This window comes from Arctopsyche grandis, chromosome 11, assembly GCF_051622035.1.
Source record: "Arctopsyche grandis isolate Sample6627 chromosome 11, ASM5162203v2, whole genome shotgun sequence".
Lineage (NCBI taxonomy): Eukaryota > Metazoa > Arthropoda > Insecta > Trichoptera > Hydropsychidae > Arctopsyche > Arctopsyche grandis.
The window spans coordinates 19,655,519-19,678,901 of record NC_135365.1 but is presented as its reverse complement, the minus strand read 5'-3'; the positions used below and the strand labels follow the sequence as shown (position 1 = coordinate 19,678,901).

The 23,383-nt window shown below is 30.8% G+C and overlaps 1 long non-coding RNA gene across 1 annotated transcript; it reads right to left on the bottom strand.

The window, feature by feature from the left end:
• Positions 1–471: 471 nt before the first annotated feature.
• Positions 472–23,383, bottom strand: LOC143919056 (uncharacterized). The gene is made up of 3 exons (XR_013261181.1): positions 22,922–23,383; positions 19,145–19,232; positions 472–1,424 (listed from the first exon to the last, which is right to left on the bottom strand). It is a non-coding gene; the product is annotated as an uncharacterized LOC143919056 (long non-coding RNA).

Here is a 23,383-nt window from a genome sequence, read left to right as displayed (position 1 = left end):
ATCCCTTCGCACCGTGGCAGTTCACCAAAGGCCGTTCTGCGCGAACAAGTCGACGCACACTGGCTTCTAGCCGTTCGCCTTTTCGGAAAATGTGTCGCGGGGGTCGATCGTTAGAGATATCTCTTGGAGATTTTCGAAAAGGCAAATGCAATGTTTCGCCGATATAAATAATGGCAAAAGCGACCATACAGCCCCCCTTATTTTACTATCGCGAGCCTTGAGTAAAACTCGCACATAAGGATACAATTCTAGATAACGACATCAAAACGCGACCACGATATTAAAATACTCATTCTAACGTATCGATTTGCATAAAACCCAAGAGGAATTCCAAAAGCGTTCTCACTTTTAGACGATGGCGTGTCGTACTAATCGCAATTTTGGACATAAATATAAATTCGGTGCACTTTAAGTTGAACGTATAAGGATATTTTGATAAGTGTATCGCATACTAGGGATGTATATTTTTTTGGATATGGCATAAAAAATTGCGGAAATTGAACGCATTCCATTTCCGAAATGTACGAGCGAGCTTGTGTGGGAATAAAATTACGTTTGGTGCTGCGGGAAATAGGATGGCGAATATATATGCAAAATATTCGAGCAAATCAGTTTATGCAGATGAGCTCAACCTGTTTCCTTGAGGGATAAACTACATTTGCATACTCCGCAAATTCCATTTTAACGTAACGTTACGTGTAGTTCTTTTTTTTTTGGGTCTCTTCCCCTACATCTTCCACTTTGCCTTCGTCTGCTTCCGAGTTATTTTCCAGCGTTTCGTACTTTTTTACGTTCCTATTTGGTTATGCAAACGTGCAATACGTCCGAAGGTTACTTTGAGTCGGAGCTTAGCGAGCTTTCTTCATTTAGTTTTTAATGGTTGAAAAACACGAAATTTTCAACCCCAAATATTATACTATCGAGCTCATAATTAATGAGAGAAATTTTTAAATTTTATAACAAAAGTTTTACAGTATAATCAAACGTATGCGAATAAAATTGGAATGTCGATCACCCTATGGTTAGGTAAGTAAGTACCCATACACTCGCAAGCTCATCACTTATTCTGAAACTTTTTTCGTGTAACCCAAGTATGTTGATTCGCCTTTTTACGGTGTTTACATTTAAAGATTGGCGAAAGAAATTCAATCTAAGTAATTGAAGAAGCTAGTACGAGAGCGGTCGTCGAATGCACCTAAAATATTGACGATGTCGTTGTAAAAATTTACATAATAACTCTATTTTATTTTTATATTTTCTCATTTCCATCTACATTAATAAAATATATAATGTAATCTCGTCGAAACAAATCCGCGATATTATTTACAACAAGCCATCGCCGTCTCGAAGAGATATCTCATTATGAAACTAATCTTGAATCACTTTGATTTATAATAAAAACATGCTTTCGATATTTTCAACACCTGAAACAAATTAACAAAAACCATATAAAATAATTCAATTACAATAACAGTGTATTAAAGGTGGTGTAAGTACACTAAATTTCACACTCAGAAACTTGGCAACATTTATGTATGCAATAACATCATGTTCATAGGCATTGAAACGACAATTAATTTCAGCGAACTAATTTGTACCAACGTAACACGCTATGTACGCGGCAATTACGACCCGACGTTAATTTAATACGAAAATCAATATATGTATAGTATTTTAAATTGAATTATAGCAGTATATACGTGAGCAGACTTCGTGGTCGTTAGGTGTAAGGTTTAATAGTAAATTGGACGGGAAATTTCCCCTTTTTTTAATTAAGAAAATAGATCGAAGTTGCCGTACTTTCATTTCGTTGTTCTGTTTGGTGGGAAAAGTTTGTGTGTCACTGTCAAATACTATATATTCATTTGATAGCAAACAAAAGAGTAATAAAACACGAGGAATACTCGTATGTGCGTGTGTAAAAACCCTCACCTCCCCGCACGTGTGCACGTCACGAAAAGCGCAAGCTTTCCGTGCGAATTGAATCGAATTCAATTTTCTCGAAATCGACGGGGAACACTGGTTTATTTCTTATTCAAAACGGTCGAAAAAATACACAAAATATTTACTTTTTACAACAATTTCATTTCTTTTAGCAAACATCAAAAACTCCTTTATCGGGAATAATTATATTTTTACAATTTGCAGAAAAGTACAGCAACTAATAAAAAATAAAACCTCTCCGAGCAGCTTTCCTTTTATTACTTATTTTTTTATAACCTTGCCGAATTAAGCAACAATTTTTATACTCACGTTGTTTCGGACTAAAGTTGTCATCGTTTTGTTTTTATCGACTTGAAACACACTGATAAACACATCGATCAAACATTTATTATTTTTATTTAAATTTTTACAAGCGTATTATATTCAAATCAAACGAAAGACGCCCACGAATGTATTATAAAAATTGACATTCAAGAATTTTTATCACCACACACACACACATATGATTTAAATAAAGATTAACATTCACATTGACTGCGCCTTCGGATTAAGTTAAAAATTGATTTCGTTTACAATATAATTTTTCGTTAATATTTTTAAAAGGGCAACGTCACGTTTGAAGTCGAAAACCAGACTGTTCTCAAATAAGCAAAATAGCGTCGATATTTAGAATGGTAATTTATCACCTAACTGTACTCGTAATGTGTATTAGTAATGGTGATTTTATACTTTTGTTCAACGATTGCACAAAAAATTGGAAGGCCTAAGAATTGTATAAGTAGTTTTTGCTGCGACCGAAAACCCCTTTTTGCGGTATAAATAGTATAACAAAACTTCGCTGAACAAACAATACAATACTAAAGGTTTTTTCATGCGGACATGAAATCCCGTTATGTGACGCAAAAAATACAGTCTTACATTTTACTCTGGTAATGCTAGTAAAAAAATATATGTAATGAAAGTAGGTACATAATAACTATGTTTTTCTTCAACAAAATTATACATAATAAACGTAATATATTTATGTTGATTGTAGTATACTGTAGTTTCAAGTCGCAGATACAGATATAATGACGACTCAAAGGAGCCGTCGCGACGGCTGAGTTGAACCAGTTTTTGGCTCTTAATGTTATACATACACTTCGAACTATAATGAGGCTCATTTTAATAGTTCAAAATTAATTATCAGAATACAGTGAGTGAACGCTGTGTGAGATTTGTCCGCGTGTTTTGTCGACTTGGTCGCGTGTTTTGGACCGCGCATGCGTTTCGCAAGTCTCCCGAGGAGAGTATATTTCCTTCAAACATTGCAAAATCAATACAGTGTAGATATATATAAAGGGCGCGATAACAAAACGGAATGCGCAATGCTGCAGCTTTCGTACAAAATTGTTTGTCGGATGAGATTCTATCTGAACACTGTCCATAAAACGCGGTATCTTTAATTTGAATGAAATGTTTCTGCTCTGAAAAGTTTTGTGCAACTTTGGGAAAATTCGTAAAAAAAAAGTAAAATTTATAGCCACCTTGATCCTTTGCAATCTGAGTAAAAACTTATGATAGTAAAGGGTAATTTTTTGAAATTCTCATAAAATTTTTTAAAACCCCAAGTTTAAATTATGACCGAAAAAGTAAAGAGAGCATTTTTTACATGGAGTTTGTATTGGATTTAAAACATTGAAATAATCCTTTTCAATTCATTTTCATATTTATTATGCTATTTTAATTCAATACGTTTATAATTACCATTACTATATAAACCATATGAAAATAACAGTAAGCGCAATTAAATTTGATCACATAACCGGTCTAACTTGTTTTAATTTTGATTTTGGGTACTAAAGTCATAAGGTATAGTTAGGTTAAGATTCTGCATAATACAGGTATATAATTTTATTTTCCATATTATTTATCCTGTATTTGATCATACGTATATACTTTTTATACTCTTAATGAAACTCAGACCAAGTATTGTATTATTTGGAATAATTTCATTAAAGCAAAATATTTAAATAGTAATTGTTTTGATTGAATATCGAAAGGAAATATTTTGAAATATAATAATGTTATCCAATATATTTTATGAGAATGTACGTACATATAAAATGTCACGTTGGTCTATTATTTTATTGATGTACAAATCGATAAATAGCAAGAGAAACTCTAGGCCTAGTTTATGTTACAGTATTATTTCAATGAGTGGTTTTTCATCAGCATTAAGTTGAGTGAACCGTCATTATCGATCATATCAATTGAGCTTTCAGACGAACGATCTAGTTTCGTGAGAGCCACTCACTATTGAAACACATGGAATGCATAAGTATCCATTTAGTGTAGTATGTACATACATATACTTCGAACGAACCGTTTCAATAGAGGTCATAGATAAGAAAATAAGATGATTGGGTACATATTGACAGCCGTTGATGTTTTAAAGTATGTATGCATCTTTTGCGAATAACGCCACTCCACTCTAACCCAGTTTTGCTAATAGGTAGTTAAAATAAAACAAAAATAGCAGTAACCAGCTGCACAATTTATAACGAATTTTCTTCGTGTATAAAAAGATAAAATGTAAAACATTGCGTCTAGATAGCATTGAAATATGTAGATTTATTGAAGCAATAAAACTAAATTGATAAATTATGGTCTCATTAACGTATATGTATCTTGGGGCATTAATTGCGAATTTATGGCGGTTAGTAATTGAAATTCCGACGTTTCAAATTATTATAATTTTGCAACGTACATACATACAATGTATAATATGTATGTAAGCTTACGTTTCAGATATAAATCTTTATTTATTTAATAACATTATAAGGCAAGTTAATTTTTTTTTTATAATTTACGTAGATATGTAAATGTACGAAATATGATATGGGAAAAATATGTAAAAATATATTATATATTGATGCTTATAAGAAACTCATCGAATCGGCATTTTTTTATAATCTTTCGACTCTTATTTGGTATTCGAATAATTAACTGAATTATGACAATCGTTAGTGAAAAATACAAATTTCAATTTAAGTATGTTTAAATTGTATATCGGAACATGCAAGACTGTTTTATTTGTTTACAATGAAGTTCAAAATCAATCAAGTGGAGCTTCAAATTGATTTGTATCTCATTAAATTTACTACTTGAGTATAATCGCGATTGGATCGTATCAGTACGATATTTATACAATTATTAACAGACAAGAAAAACGAAGCACACAGACTAAACAATACTTCGAGTTAACATTTTGATGAATGTACGGGCATAAAAGTCATGTTAATGCCGTCGGTCAATATGTGTCTGTGCCATTATGTTCATTGCTCACGTTCGCCTAAACGAGAAGTTACGAGCGAAGATTGGATTCGTTCTATTTTTTGTCTGTCCCACTTGTTTATGCATATTTCGCAAGAAATACACACCGCATATCCTCAAGCACGTATAATATTTATTATAGAAAATTTTCTTTTGAAAATAGTCGGGTTCTGAACCCGCGAATGAGTGAGGCTTCGACAAGTGCTGCCGTGGAAAAAAGCTGCGGCAAATCGGTGAAGTAAGCATCGCCACTTTCGAAATCGGAGGGTTGTAAAGTCGAAAGTGGTCCGAATTCAATTTTGGCATATAAGGTGAGCGCCATTATGGGCCATAACACGGGACCGTTTAAGGAGGACTTATGACTTTATGCCGCTGGGAGTCGCCATAATGTGTTCTGGGTTGCATTCACATATTTTATGGCGGCCATAAATTGCTTTTCCGCCACGTCTAGTTTCAGGAACAATCCGTTAAAACGAGATTTAGCTGGGTCACAGCCCGACATTAAACACGCCACAAAAATAGTGCAATCAATTGATTTAAAATAAAATAAATAAAATCAATTGACTGTGTACATTTCGGAATGTGCAATCATTTATTCAAAATATTGATTTACATTAGTTTTAATATTTTACACTTTTCAAAATTAACCACTCAAATTCAAGCCTTACTCGCTATTTTTTTGAAAATAAACGACAATGCAAAGGGCAATGCGTGAAATTTTGAACGTGAGTAAACTTAAGAACGTTAGATTAATTGGAATGCTTGTATATTAGAAATTAGTCTTAAAATTTGTTTATAAATTAAATAATAATCTCTTACCTAGGTATTTTAATAATTATATTATAATAAATAGAGATATAAATAATTATAGAACTAGAAATAGGAATAAGTTAATTATAAGTAGGGTTTGGATGGCAAGACCTTCAGGAGGTGTTTTCCACAGGGGTGTACAAATATTCCCTTTCTGAGGATATTAGGGATGCAAAAACCATTATTGCCTTCTTGACGGATGTTAATAGATATAATTTAAGATATAATTAAATTAAGATTAATCTTAAAGTAAATAGTTTATATTTTAGCTATTAATTAAACTTGTATCAGATATTTATTGTTTTTCTTTTTGTGTTTTATAACTAGCGATTTGTTAAAATAAACAAATAACCTGACTTTCATAGACAAACAGCAAAATAAATAATCTTCTGATAAACTAGGCAATTTTCCATTGTCTTGTGTAAAAGACTGAATGGAAAGCGATACTTGAGAATTCTATTTTTGTTATTATTTAAGTTCCTCCCTAAACATACATCGCACTCAAATTTATTCGAACTACCTAAATACAAACAGTTTCCTTGAAACTATCTAAATTAATTTTGAAGCCATACAACCTTGTTATACTATCTATCTGAGAAGTATTATCTATCAATCGATAAAATATTACTTATATTTTTAAAAACATCTAGTATAACTTTTCAAATAAAAAGTTTCCAAGGAAAAATCTTCATACATATTTTTCTTATTTTTATATCGTGCATTTATTTTGATATAACCAATATTTTTATAAATCCTAAAAACTTTATGGTACGTATATACTTGCAAATTCGAGTTTATACATACATAGGTATAGGATCTCAAATTTGCTATCCACTCTGTCTCTATAAACATAATTGATGATTGATGTTTGTAATTGGCTAGGAAAGCGCTTTTGGGCTGACCTGTTAGGCCTTATTAGTATATATGTATAAAATAAAATAATTAGGTTAATTAATAATTTTTTAAACTAAAAGTAATAATGATTTCATTCTTTGATGTATTATATGAACATTAAAAACTATTACAAACATTTCAATTATTGAAATATTGGACATTATGCAATACAAAACTAAAATCTACTATGCTACTAATCGACCTCAGGGTGTGATGGGGCTGCAGTGCACGTACCCTATGTTGTTTGAGTGAAATATTTAAGCGATCGTTAAGCCTCGTTCGTGAATAACGGCGCGTGTTTCCTCGTCTGAGGAGGGTGGCTGCTGTCGTATATAACGAGTTCGAAGCCCGATCAGCTGATGTTCAAAACCTTTTACATGCACACAGACCTCATTCTACAAACCCACTAAATGCAGGTGCTATTTATCGATCGAATGCACTGACCTTCCGCGTTCGCACGCTTTTAACATTAAACCAGAATATAGTGTACTTAATTAAATAGTAGTCAAATGAGCTAGTTGTAAATTATAACTATCTCATTTTATTGATTGATGTTTATTATTATCGACGCGCTTTCATGCACTTGACATGGTTGCACGACGATCATAAACCAACTAACTGATCGATGGGTATTTAAGTGGAGGAAACTTTATGGTGAACCTGCGATACAATTAAAAACTTAGTAGACTTAAAACGCCGTTTGTATCTATTGAAACTGAGAATAAATTAAATTAAAACTTTTTTTTTACAAGGCTCTTCTATGTATGTATATTTCACTTCGCTCATTGATCCTGACAATATATCGTACATTCTTCCGATCGTTTTGAAACTTTGGTCATTTTTTATTTAATATTGTACCCACCTATTATTCAGTACCGCATATTTTTCCTAATAAATAATTACTGGGTAGGTGCAAATAAACATTTTAGAAATAAATATTCCATTAAATATTGTCATGAAAGAAAATGTAACTGTTTAAATTTTTTTATTGACAAAAATTATAAAATATATAGGTACTTAAATATCTTCATTTATATAAATTGAAAATATAATTTAAGTTTGCTTTCATTAATATTTGGTAATTCAAACTACATATTTAACTAATGTTGAGATCTTTATTATCAAAGAATAATTCTAAAATTTGAATTTCATATCGGATTCTTAATACAATGAATATTTTGAATTATTATTCAATTTTAAAATTAAAAATTAAATTATTTCATACAAAAATCGTTTAGGTGAAACTAAATATTATGTTCTAGACCCGAATTTATAAATACAGCTTGTATACCTATGTAAATAATACACATAGGAATTTATGATTTAAAAATATTTTGAATATAGGCTTGAATATTTTGAATATAGGCACATTTACTATAGCAGATATGGCTTCATACAATGTAAAATACAAAATGTCTATACCCTTCAGTTATAAACACAGATTACCTAAACACAATCTGCTTTAGGTCATCGACTTTAGAGAGTCTTTAATTAATATTATGTATTATATGTATTATGAACATTTATAAGGATTGTAAATAGGTTTTTGAGCTCTTTTTCCTATTATGCTTTAGATTAACATTAGAATAATATAATACTGTGATTACTAACCAAATAAAATAAAATTGTAAAATAGAAAATGATCAGTAGATCAGTAGCTATTAAAATAGATATAAGATGTATTGTGAACGTAATTTCGTAATAATAAAAAGCATTTAAAAATCAAAAAAAAAAATACTATGTAAAATGAACTCAAGTGATTGTTTTATGCATTGTATTTACAAGTGAGATTATTTAAAAATATTCCGAAAGATACAATACAATAAATATTACTATATTTAAAAAAAAACTCGAGACATTATAATTTCTTGGAAATATTTAATATTGATCAATTATACTATATATATATATATATATATATATATATATATATATTGTGCCTACAAAAAGAAAGGACCATTGGCATGAGCGACGCATTCTCATTTTCAAATAAAAAGCGCATGATGCATGCATTGTAAATAGGAAATTAAAAAAATAAAAATGCACAATTTAACGATTGATTGTTTTCAAGGAAGTACATATTAAAATGTTCGAATTCCTCGAAGAGATAATATTCATAAAAAAATGAAATGGGCGTAAGGGAAGAGTTTCCTGGTTATTGTGCAACGAACGGTGACTATGAACGGAAATACGTATTTATTTACGCGGAATCCCTGTACGTGTAACGGCGTGTAAGCAGTTAGTGCAGGCCGACTGACACTTGCGGCGAGGTGAGAGGTGAAGGGATATCACGTGACCCCAGACGGACCAATCAGAGGTCTCGGTTCAGAGTCCGCCCATTTTGCTATGGTGGCCTTTGCCATCTCTACATTTTATTGTCCTAGTTATTGAAAGTGATATACAGTGCGACTCAAAGATTCTACCAATTAAAATTAAATTTTAATATATTATATGAGAATGGTTTTATGAGACGTTATTCATATAAATATAAATAAGTTTCAAAATAGACAAACCTTCAATAACTGAAGTGACAATAACTTTTATCACAAATAAAAGGTGACAAACACCTAGAATAGCGTCCCCTGACATTTACATACACAAAACGTTGAGTATGTAATTCAATATCATTTGGGTCCACAAAGTTGTCTTGGTGAAGCACAAACGAATGCATTTATATTCTATCGTGGATTCGAGCGAAACGGAAGCTGAAACGTCCATTCAGCACAAGTCGCAGATTATTTACAACGTACTTGCAAGAATTTGTTTTAAGAATTCATTTCGTTTCAATTCATTTCGCACCAATGTGTTAAAGTATTTCTGACGGTAATTCCAGATAATTAAACATTATATCTAGATACCATGTTGGATCTTACGTAAAATGCCAGGCGATGCTATTCTTGTTGTTTACTCAATAAAAAGTAGACATGGAAGTGTTGATGCTAAATAAAAATTGTAAGAAAATCGAAAATATTATAAAATTTTGTTCATAGTTGTGCAATGAATGATAGATGATTGATTCATTTCTCAGGATGAAATATTTACACATTTGAAATTAATTTTAATATATTAAGTAAGATGTATAAAAAAATGTATAAGTGTATAAAAAAATTCGAAAGAAAAAACTAAAAACTTCTGGAAAAAATTAAATGATTAATTTTTTTCACTGTCTAAATTGCAATTCCTAATTCTGTGTATCTCGACCTTACTCGTGTTGAGCACTAAAACTTCATGCCTCCTATTATAATTTCAAAGCAAAAAAAATAAATAAACAAAACTATTCTTTTTATTTGATTTTTATAAGTAAATTTTATGTTATATGTAGGACTCAAAAAAAAATAGCAAGCAAATTAATGCAGTATGATCTTAATGAAACTGGAATTCAAATAATTATTTGAATAATGCTTTAACAGAATTTAAAAAGGACACCAAATACGGTATAAGAAGAGTTGAACGAAAAATACCATGAATTTATTATGGACACAAATAACTCGAAACTCGAAAGTCCACAAACACGAATCGATGAAAACCTCAACACACGACGTATTTAAATTTGCAGTTTTTTTTTTGGAAAGTCGGGGTTGCAATTTCAAAAAATGTGATTATTGCAAATATTATTTTCTCATTGCCCCCCCCCCCCTCAAAATATTGAAATTGCCTTCTTGGTGGCGGGTCAGTCCTGCATGGTACAAGTTTTTTTTGTTATATAAAATGATTCCAATTCCAAATTGATTGACTTACATATATTGACTTTATCCATTATATGTACAGCTGCTATTCAAATTCTCGGCAGTATAATAAATTGGAAATTGAAAGGAAGTAAGTATTTATATTTAAGACAAATATATACATAATGAAAAAATTGTTTTTTAAACTGAATCACTATTGTAATACATCACCGTAAATAAACATTATTTTTATCAATTGCCATTGAAACACTCAACAATCGGCTTTAATGGTTAATTCTATAAAAAGGAGAATTTACATACAATATAAACTAAGTAACAACTAATTTTCCATGGAAATTTGATTCCAATACGAATATAAAAGTTTGGGTTGAAACAAAATGTTTTTCGCGAAATTTGCAATTAATTATGTTGGAAAAAAAATTCGTAATGATATTTTTAATATCTAAAACATGTTATTAATATATTGCTCGAGGTGCGTTGTATTTTGACCATACAGTTGTTATAAAGGTTGGGAGCCGTGAAAGTGGATTTGTGTGCGTGAAGGAGATAGCAAATACGAAGGTGGTGTGAGAAAAAATGAGACATCTATATGATATTCACGGGGCTTAAGTTGGGTAGACGCAGTAGGGCACTTAAGCTGCTGCCGAGTGAGACATAAAGTGGGAACTCGCGCGAGAGAGAGGGGGAAGGGAGACCATCTCATTGGACATGAAACACTAAACATTTTCAGGAAATTTTATACCCGAGGCTTCGTCACTTCGCTCGTAGATGGTGCTAGGCGTTACGTTTTGAACCGTTGAAAATAATTTCAAGGAAAATATTATTTTACAAAAAATGAAAAATTCTAAAAATATTTTTTACGATTAGCATTAAATCAGATAATTTATGAAATTTATATTTTTGATTATTTTCAATGATTATAAAATTAATTTGGAAATCGAATAATATAAACGGAAAAAGGCATGACTAAGTAAATTACATAAAAATAAATGTATATATTTCGTTGAAAAGTTTTTGAATCACTTAAAAAGCTCAAAACACTTAAGTCGACAGTGCTAAAAAATTCGGATTTGAATACCTACATATATATGTATGTACATATATGCATATGTATGTATATATAGATAAATGTATATAATATACATGTACCCAAATATCTTAACATAACACACCCGAATAATAAAATCTTTCTGTATAGTATTTTTCTTTCGGTCTAAGATTTATAAATCCTATCCACTTTAAATTAAATTATGATTAACTTTATTTTTACTGATTGAAATTGTAGGTGTGCATACACATAATAAAACTGAAAATAATAATTAATTTCCTACATTTAATATCAACCGAATAAGACCTACATATATATTATGATATATTTTCGACTTGTAGATATATTAGACATTCCTGTAATGCCACAATGATCCAAACTAAAATAAATAAATATTTATGTACATTTATTATCACGTGTCAAATTTGCTTTGATAAATAATAAGTTGTGAGTTGTTTTTTTTAATAACGTGATACTTTAGCATCAAGATTGATTCAAACATAAAATTAATGATAAGAAAAATAATGCGTTGACTTTGATAATTCAGAAAGTTAACCTAATTGAAAGAAGATAAGACAACAAAGCATACTAATAATTTATTATCCGTGAAGGAGTAAGCAGACTACCAAAGAAATAATTAATTTTGATTTAACGTGTCAATGAGAAGATCTTTTTCTTTCGCTACAATGTATAAATAGGTTTTAAATGGAAAAGAAAATGTATTATATTTTTATTTATTACTAGTGTTTTATCCTACTTCGCTTGGTATTTGTAATAATTGTAAACATGGCGAAACTATAGTAAATATTAATTTGTTTTTTTATTAAATTTATTTGAATCAAAAAAAATAATATTCAAAAATATATCGATATCGTCGTCATAGTAACTTTTATTTCTTTTCAATGCTCCCAACAAACCTTACATACAAAGTCTCTTTCGAAATTATATATTAAATTAACACGAGCATGTTTTATATATTTAGTAACCAATACATACATATATTAGATATCTACATATAATATATGGTTGATATTTAAAATAATTTAGATTTTCTTTAATATTTTATCCATCCTTGTACGTTCATTTGGATATATAAATATATAATAATTTCCCTCAATTCCCAAGTGAAGATACTACATATGTACATATACATATGTACCATATATGGTCATGCTGCAACTCTGTTCACTATACAATATTGTAAACACGTCCATAAAAATGACTTCCAGCTCCCAATACATAAGTAGTTATTGACGTAAAGTTGTTTGTTCTGTACAAACGAAACACGATATTCTGTCGACGCACAGGTAAATATTAAATACGTCAAAATAGCGGTGGAAAGTCAGAGAACGAATATTTTATTTTAAATTTACGAGAAACTTCTTGATCTATAAACGGTATAGTAAGATATTCTTATTTGCTGGTAGGCTTTAAATATGTACTGTGTTTCATGCTTATTTTACCTGTGTATAAAATATTATTTATTTCATTCAATTACGGTACACAAATATGAATATTATTTATAATATTCATATTTTTGTACATAATTATATATAATAATTATTATTATTATATATAATATAATATACATAATTATATTATAATTGAATAATTTTAATAATTCAATTATATGAAAATACGGTGGTTCCAAATATCTTAGGAATATGTATGTATGTATGTATTAAAAATATTATAGCGATGATGTTTTATAATACCTGTTTGTGTACAATAAAATGTATAATAAAACATTATTATAAATAAAATAAAATCAATTGTGAACGCGTTCAATATTCAAAAATCTAAATTGGCTAAATATACACGACTTTTCTACGTCGGAATAAGACATGGGGGAAAAGCGACCCCAAATGTATTTCTTATGGTAAAAACGAGGGTAGAGGTTACAAAACCCTCATTGCTCTTCGGTTATCTTAAATATTTATACGGAAATATTATGCTTTATTATTTACTGGAATAATATTCAATAGAATCGATTGCGTTTAGATTTAACGGATGGAAAAGAAAATATTCCAGGAGAGTTCAACGCGCACGATTTTACTTTTAAAAACTAGCCAGGTGTAAATTTTTCAGAATAGAAACAAATCACATTACAATATTTACAATATTTAAAAATATAATGTGACTCATAATATAAATTGAGGTTAAATAAACTAAAGACTTCTGAGTTTTCAATTAAATATAATCATAATATGTAGATATAATTTAAAATAGTCGTAAATAAATTTAATATAATCAATCAGATCTTCAGCGAATAAATTTAATCACTCGCTAAATTATAGTGCTGAATGCCCATTGCATTCGTATAAACTTTTAACTGTTCATTACAATAAATATATAACTTATTAATTATCCAAACATCTTCATAAATTAAAAATTTCATTTAATAAATTTTTCAAATACATTGTCCACATACCTTAAATTGTCACTGGCGAGTGGGCTTGCCACAATATCACCTCTCCTACCCCGAAAATTCTTATCACTTCCGGTCAATGATGTGCGATAAGCCACACGCGTGATTTTAAACGTCAAGCTGGCACGTGCGTATTCTCAATTAGCCACCACTCCCATTTACGTATTTGCACGTGGGAAAAAATGATTTGGGAGCGTCGAGCGGGGTAGATGTCTGTCAGAGGCGTCGCGTACAGAGGACTGTAACCAATAAAGCGCGTCACTCGGAAGAGATGCTATACCGGCGTCTAAGTATCTTCTTTTATGTCAGCTGGCTATAGGTATATCGTAACTTATGTTACCTCCTCCGGCACACACATACACACAGATGTATGTACATTCACATAGATATAGACTGGTAGAGGGACACGTGTGCGCGGCTCTCGTCGTGCTACGAACTAACGTGATTACCCAATACACGCTAGACATCCCTTACGGCTATATTATTTTGCCCGGTTGGGATAAGGCGACGCCGCGGATCCTGGTCGAATTTCACCTGTACGTACGGTTTACGATTGCGAGAGTAGGAGACATATTTCCTTTTTTCTCTCCTCTTCCCCCTCTGGAATCGTGTACGCATATAAAATTTGGGGTGTGCGCGTCGCCAGCGGGCGTAGTTCGGGGGTAGTTCCGTTGCCAAGGAGACGGCAGACGTACAGACGGAATAAACAAATTAGGCCCGAAGGGGAGGAGAGGACGGCGACTCTCCGCCGACAAACAAGGCTACCTTTCTTATACAAAGGGTAAAAGAAAGAATATTTTCTAGGAGTCGTATCAAAATGGCGTTTACGCCATTCTTTATAAGGCTTGTAATATAATTGAGATTTAACGAGTTCTTGTGTTCTCTACATTTGATATAGTCACTTTCAGGGTTGGTCATTTTTGAACTAGAAAGTAATTAAACTATATGTAGCTTGTATATTTATTTTTAAATTATTTTTTTATGTAGATAACTTAGTAGTCGTGTGTGTGTGTGTCTTATTCCTGAAGATCGTGATGATGAAACGCTTCGTTCTCAATACTAAAATTGTTTTGGGAAAATACTTCAGTGGTTTTCCAGTTCCTTATTTTAAAATGTGTATTTATGTATGCACATATGTATATTATACAACCCATGCTTTCTTTTAATGTATTATAATTACAGTAAAAGCAATAAATACCTAATGCAAAACGATAAAATACGAATAAACAATTCTCTAACAAGAATTATTTATGTACATATGTACATCTATGAGGGATCCGTATTTTCAAAAAAAAAATTAAATTAAAACGAATCGACAGTGTGGAATTATCAAAACTATATTCTAAATATTTACACAGAAATAATGTGATCTAAATTAATAAAAAGTACAAAAAACAATTTTTAATAAATAGAATTCATTTGATTTGAAAGTTGTCATTTGATTCCTCCATGTCTCTAGACTTAATAAAAATAAAATATTTTGCCATTTTTATTTTATTAATAGTATCCACTTATGCGATGCCTATGCAGTATTTACTCGCAGAAAAATAAAAATATATTAAAGCACACAATAATAAAGATAAAATTAAGTAAAGTATGTACCAGATACATTGTACCGACACATTTGTACTTCAGAGAGATATTTTCTTGTTCTGCGTGCTTTCCTTTTGGGTACGTGTACTTACATATGTACATGCTACATAATCAATAAATCATTCCTTGAAATTAAACTAACAGGAAATTGAATACATGTTAGCATTCATCATTAAATGCTTTTATGATGGCATTCAATTAAAATTTTACACCATGCAAGTTAATTATGCAAATTAAAAATGTATCTACATGTATATACATTTAATTGGTGGACAAAACATCATATAATTTTAAATACATAATTGCAAACTTGAGTTTAAATTATGTCATTAAAATAATATTAAATAAAATATAAATTGCCTAATATTAATATGAAAAAAAAGCGTGGCAATAAACTATTTTGTTAATTCACCCAGCAGGTGCTTCTTTCAATCCAAAAAATTGAAATTAAGCTTATCTTTTTAGTTATAGATATACATATGTAGATGTATAATACATACAACGTCTGATGAAAATTAAGACGGAAAGGCTTAAATTTAGAATATTATTAGGTATTTCGATTTTTTATGGTTTTATCACTCGCTTTAACATATTTAAACCGCATTATAATTAAATTAAATTAAAGAAACAGAGAAAAAATCGTTACAAAACAAATTCCACAGGAAGCGAAATATAGATAATTACATATAATAATTCAGGCAACTTTTCAAAAAATCCAGCACAAATATATTTATCACGAGGTTTCTCTTGTGCTAGCATTTAATGAAATTTAAAATGAAGAGGTAAATTTTATGGTATTTTTAGATTATATTTAAAAACATAAAAGTATAGCATGTGAGATAGTGAAGAAAATGACTGAACTTGAAACATCGAACTACGTATTTGGGTTCTAAATATTATGAATCAACTTAATATGAATTTAATTTTTTTTGCGTGAATCTGATTCTGCCCTTAGTTGTTATTCAGTTGATTAAACCACATTTTGATGTGCTTTTGTGCATGTTTAATTTAAACGCACTTTCTAACCCGTTTTGAACTTGAAAAAACAGTGCTCTTATTTACTTCGTTTCCAAATTTAATTCAATAGCACAACTTAAAGCAAAATTGTTCGAAGCTACACAAGTCAATTTTCAAAAAGTATATTTCATTGGTTTCTTTTACCTCTTAAAATAGCTACGAAAGTGTTATAATTTCGACGTTGATTCCAATCCAAAAACAACAAATAGAATTGAACAAATTTATCCGTCAACGTTCAACATCGTACTACCTGTTAGAATACCTACGAAAATAATCTCCACGTCGACTCCAATCCAAAAATAACAAATAAATAACCGGAATTTCTCATTCGACGTTCAGCACACCCCTGGCAAGCATTCAAATAAACCCACACGTAATACATACGCACGCCTAGCGAGGAAACTTTTATTAAGCTTTCATCGTCGTAGCCATCGGCGACCGTAGTCAGCTACGGCGTAGCTTGCAAAGTTTTACGACTAGATCCTCACAGGGGAGGGCGCATGCTCCGAGCCCTGAATTACACACACACTCACACACACGTGCGAGAGAGGGTCTATCGACGAAAGAGAGACCCACCACCTGGATATACAGAACGTGGAGGGGTCTTGTTACCTGGACACTTATCATTCATCTCACCTTGCCTCGTACATTTCCCGGAGATATGTATATTTCCATATACACAATTATACGTATTCACGAAATTGGTATTTAAATGTAGCCGCTCCCTATATAAGTAAATGGCCGATCGCACGATAGGCATTTTACGTTTTGTCAAAATTGACATAACAAACGTTTTTTTGTAGTCAATTAGAGTTGTAAATGATTGGAATCGATTGGAAATTTTCATTGAATCGCTACCAGTTTCCGATATCGCGCTTTTATTTATTGCCACTTGAAAACCCGTCTCCCTCTCAAATTTCAATAAAAATATTTTTCTTTACCGCTTTACTGACTAATAATTCTATTTAAAAAACGAACTGCATATACATACATGTCAAACCAAATAAAACATTTAAAAAGCTTGTGTTATCAATTCTAAAGGTTGGTTTGGATATACTCAAAGAACGAACTTTAAAAATTTCATCACAAAATATATATAAGACTATGTACATATATCATGAGCTATATTTTTTTCGGTCTCCGTGACAGGCCGGAATGTGAAATGCCGGAAAACGCAAATATCGGAAGGCAAAGATCGAAAATAGAAAGAGCTTAAGTCGAAAGATCCAAAAAAAAGGGTGCATGGTAAATGGTACATACTCACTTAATTTGCGCGAGCAGGATACAACAGGAACAAGAGGAACAGGCTTTTCCTCCCGTATTCTGCGCGCGCACATTAGTACGGGAGGAAAAGCCAATTCCTCTTGTTCCTGTTGTATCCTGCTCGCGCAAATTAAGTGAGTATGTACCGTTTACCATGCACCCTTTTTTATCTTTCGACTTAAGATCTTTCGATTTTCGATCTTTGCCTTCCGATATTTGCGTTTTCCGGCATTTCACATTCCGGCCCGTGAGGTAGACCTATATTTTTTCTATTACATAAATTTAGAGCGTTACATGCACCAAGTCAACATATACATTAATAATGAAAGAAGCTAGATTTTTTAAAATAAAATTTGCTATATATACAAATGTATCTATGTAGTATTGCCAAACTGCCAAAGTGTATTACCAGTTACAATATATTTTATCTGGCGTTTTAAATAATTCATATTCGAATAAAAATGAATTAGTAATTAGATATATGTATCTATGTTTGTTTCTACAGGTGAAATTAGTTTCATCGGTGTAATTATCGGCTTCGACAGTTAATTTATTTACATAATGCTTTAATATTCAGCAATCAGTTACAAATTATAGAAAAAAGTTTCATATTAAGTGAACCCTAAGAATGTGTTCAAAATAAAAATGTGACTTTTACTAGTCAAGTGAAAATCAGTAGGTACTGTGAATAAAATACATCAAAATCAGGTCGCATTGAAAGCCTAGATTCTGTGAATCGTATTCAAAAAGAGGGTAAAAGAAACGGAATAAATAGATATTGATTGATTCTGATAAGTTGGATTGTAAATCAATATTATATAACTACAGATTGTAAGTCATGTGAAATAACTATGTTGGATAGATGGAACATGACTGTAACATATGCATACAAAAATAACACTATACAAACATACAAATTATCAAAACGTATCACAAAATGAACTTAAGTATTTAGTAACTATCTATATCTATGTGTGCATACTTCAACATTGATCATTGATCATTTAAAATTATAATATTGATATTTACATATTCAATACTGACGAAATAAATGGGTACATATGTACATAAAATGATAGATGTTATTACATGATATAATATCTATGTATATTTAAGTAGATGTATCTATAATAATTGATAGTTTACCTGTCGATCCAGAGGTTGTAGTTCATTTTTCGAAGCATCTGTTTAAATAAATGTCGATCAACACATATCACTACTTTTTGATGTTTAACTGTAAAAATAAAAACATTAGAATTTATTACTTTTGTAAGAAATATATAAATAATAATTTTATCAGTGTCATTTTATGATAAAAATAATTTTAATAGCAATACAGATATTGCCTTTCCTATAAAATGATAGTATGTAAAGAATTTATAAGAATCTGAAAAGGGTGTTGAGACTACTAAAGCGCATTCTCTGAATACCTAAAAGAGAAAAATTAATGCCTCCATTTTAGAACGTAGCATTATGTGCGTGCTTAAATGCAATGAATTTAAAACCAAGATTGTAGGCAAACTTCAATATTTTTTTACATAAATCAAGCATTTTTATAGATGAAAAAAAATTCAATTTTGTCGACGTAGTTTTATATGAATTTCACATGAGATTTTACACAGCGGGAAAACGAACGAAATAAAAGTTTCTTTTGTAATTCACTCATGGCGTGATTTATTTTTCGATTTATAATTGGATTGAAATGGAAGTAGCATGTGTGAAACACATTTTTCAGTTCAATTTTCATCGTAAATTTACTGTCTGAGTGTCTTAAAACATAATAATAACTTCTAGATACAAGAATAAGAACCAAACATAAAATCCAAGGATTTATTCAATAACCTTAAAAGCAAACTTGTAAAGAGCCACGTTAAACTACTTAATAATGGCACGAAATCAATAAAGAAATTGTATATTCTTCTTCAACCCTCGTTTATAATCATCTTTGTAGGCATACAATGCTGTATCTTACTTTGTACGATTCATAAAATATATTTCTCAGTTGTTTTATTTAACATATTCAACTGTTCATAATTCAATTTCAGAAACGAGAATAAATGAACATGAAATATGTACGTATGGGAGACTCAAAATATGGTACCGATTGTAAACTAAACGTAAATAGTGTATGAATGCGTCCATAAAATGTAAAGAATTTTCGATTGATTTATGGCGTAGAAACCCGAGAAGGTCCAGTGTAATTTACATAAATTACCCAAACTGCATAATTGGGGTAAGTTTTTTTCTCGAACCCCTTTTAGCGTAACTGGACCACGGAGAAACTTTCTAAAATGCGACAAAAAAAAATCGAACCCACTCGGATATTCAAATATATTCAAAACCACGCATACACAATGAGTGACCCACTTTCTAATGTGGTATTTCTTTGGGTATTGTGTGTGAAAGATTTATAGATGAGTTCGGACTATAGATAGCAAAGCTTGATTTTTTTGCCGAAATTTTACTACTACCGATGGTCAGTCGATCGTTGGTGTCGGTGAAAGAAAGTTCTATTTTTAGTACAGTTTAAGTTGAAAGTGCGATAAATAACGAAGAAATATTTATTCCGCTATGAAGAAAAATAATCAAAAAGGTATTTATGTAGTGAAATATGTAGTGTCTGACTGTATGTACATACATATGTAGTTGTAATCCATTCATTCGAATATATTTAAATTTATTGTGTAATATTTAAATATTCATCATAGCTTTCGTTATCTGATAAAATCGTTTATGATGTGAAGCAGCTTCTTCATTTTTTAGTTGTTCAAAAAAAAAACAACGAGTTTATCCTTAAAAAAGTCTATGTACTTCAATACCCTCCCATAGAAAAAATACGTGATAAAAAGTAGGGAGTTCTGGTAATCCCATCTTATCTACAAGAATGTTAGACAAATCTCTTCCTTGAGCTGCTTTTTGGTCCGTTCAGACTCCTACAACAATATAGATGTCTGAATTATCCGCAGCAAGTATTGTCGTAAGCTACCCCAAATGTGACATTTTTTTCCTTCAAAAAAATTAATATAAAAAGTATATATTTTCAGGATTTAGTGATTTTACAATATTTTCATTTAATATTTATACACAAATTATTTACTTCTTTACCTTATATGGCTTAACATTAATAATATCATCCGTTATTTGAATTTTTTACTACGAATGTAAGTAGTCGGGTTACATTTGTATTTATTTAATAATAAAAATAGTTCTATATAAAGATGACGTGTCAATGATGATGTATTTTTTTAAATATAACTACATAAATACGTACTAGTATGGTTCTTTCTTTTTTTTTATTAAACGTTAATAACGTCAATGTATTTTAAGAATACATAAACTAACTAACGAGTCTAACGAGTCAAAAGAAACAGCCCTGAAAATTTGGAAAGCCTAATCGGTGTCGAGTTGGAGTACGGATTTACTTAATCAAAGGGCGGTGACCTGTGGGCGTCGGCTTTCCCTCTCCCCAAGTTGCCCTTCGACAGTAATGTGAGTAAAGCACTGAGGTTGACATGGACCTGCCATCATATTGAGTATTTTTACACCGCATTACCCAATCTAGATAAAATTATTAAACGGAATGTTCAACGATATGAAAACACGACAGATAGACTCTGTCTAGTCTATACGTTCGAAAAATACATGCACACGTGCCTGTATTGCTTTATTATTTTTAATTAATTCTGTGCTATTTTATTTAGTAATTTCAGTAGTTTTTTAAACAGCTTCTGATGTAATTTTTCATCATATTAATTGCAATATTAAATTTTCATGCATTTACCAGAATAAAATCAGTTACAAAACAAAAATAACACGCATTCAAATAGTATACATGTATCTATTTTAATATACGCTGAATATAATAATAACCATATATATGTAAATAATTTCAAATATTTTTTTGTGATATCTACGATGATGAATATATATACATTTTTATATATGAAAAACCTACATACTCAATTTAAATGATATAGATACATATAATGCCATATTCGATTAAATGGATGCTTAAGCTTATACATGTCATATCATTATGCATCGATATTATAGTATTTTAAACATTTGAAAACAAAGTGGCATCATTATAGTACATATGTATATGTATTTATTTATGTCAAATTCAAATTGATTGTAAGATTGTATTCTCATTGTATTTTCTATTCAATGTCATATTTGGACATCAATCATGTATTATTATTGATTAAATATTCAGTTCCTTGTCGATAGAATAGATATATGTATGTATGTATAAAAAAATACAATCGCCTATTCAAATATTCGTTCAACGAGTGTATAGTAGAAAAATACATACAAATACTAGATAAAATAAATCATTATTTATAACCTATATATTTATTTGATATCTACACTTTTACATATAGATGTTTTTCTATGATACGTGCAATTAAATTATTAATGATTACATTAAACTATAGAAACAATGAAAAATTGTTTACTGTTTAAAACTAGCGCATCATGCAAATAAACAGATTATTATGTAGGTGGGTACAAAAAGGACCAATAAAACACAAAAATAAATTTAATTCATTTATAAAATCAATACACAATTAAAAAATTAAAAGTTGAGATGCATAAATATAAAAAAAATACAATTAGAATATCAATAAGCGACAATGTAACGGGTGACAGCTCCATACAAGATAAGCTCTATCTATGCAAAGCAACTCGCATACACACGCGAATACTTTGCACTTGGCGAAACGTCAATTAATCCAATTGCACTATCGCACACAATACATACACATGCACATAGAGACTATAGTTAATACATGCGAATACATACTAGATTGCGTGCAAGCTTGCGTGTGTGTATGGGGCGCATGCGATACCCGGTCACACACGCACACGGCAATTGTCAAAGTTGAAAGATCGATGCTAAAAACGAAAGTGTATTCATACCTATTTTTTTAACATTGACGTTTTGACACAACCCGCCACACAGTGTCGTCGAGTTTTTGACAAGCACGTTCATTCCCATTCGGCATATAGCTACGACTGAGATGCACTACTGTCTCGGGCGCCGAATACGCGGGATCTACGAAGGTTGGCCCCGAAAGCAATAAAAATCGACTATATAAGTTTAGCGCTCGTTCGAGACATTGTATATGTACCGACACGAGTCCCCCGCATAACGGAGAGTACGTTAATCGAGGGTCGTACGCATGGATGTGTGTGCAAAGTCGGTTGGTTGGTGGCCCGGCGTATTTAACGTATGCAAATTTGATTTATTTTTTGTTGTTTTTCGCCACGCACACGCGCACAATGACTCGCCACGACCTCGTGACTTACCGATGTCAACGTCAACGATGACTTACCCAGCGGTGGGCGGCCGCCGTGGTCGCGCTCGCGGATATAACGCCT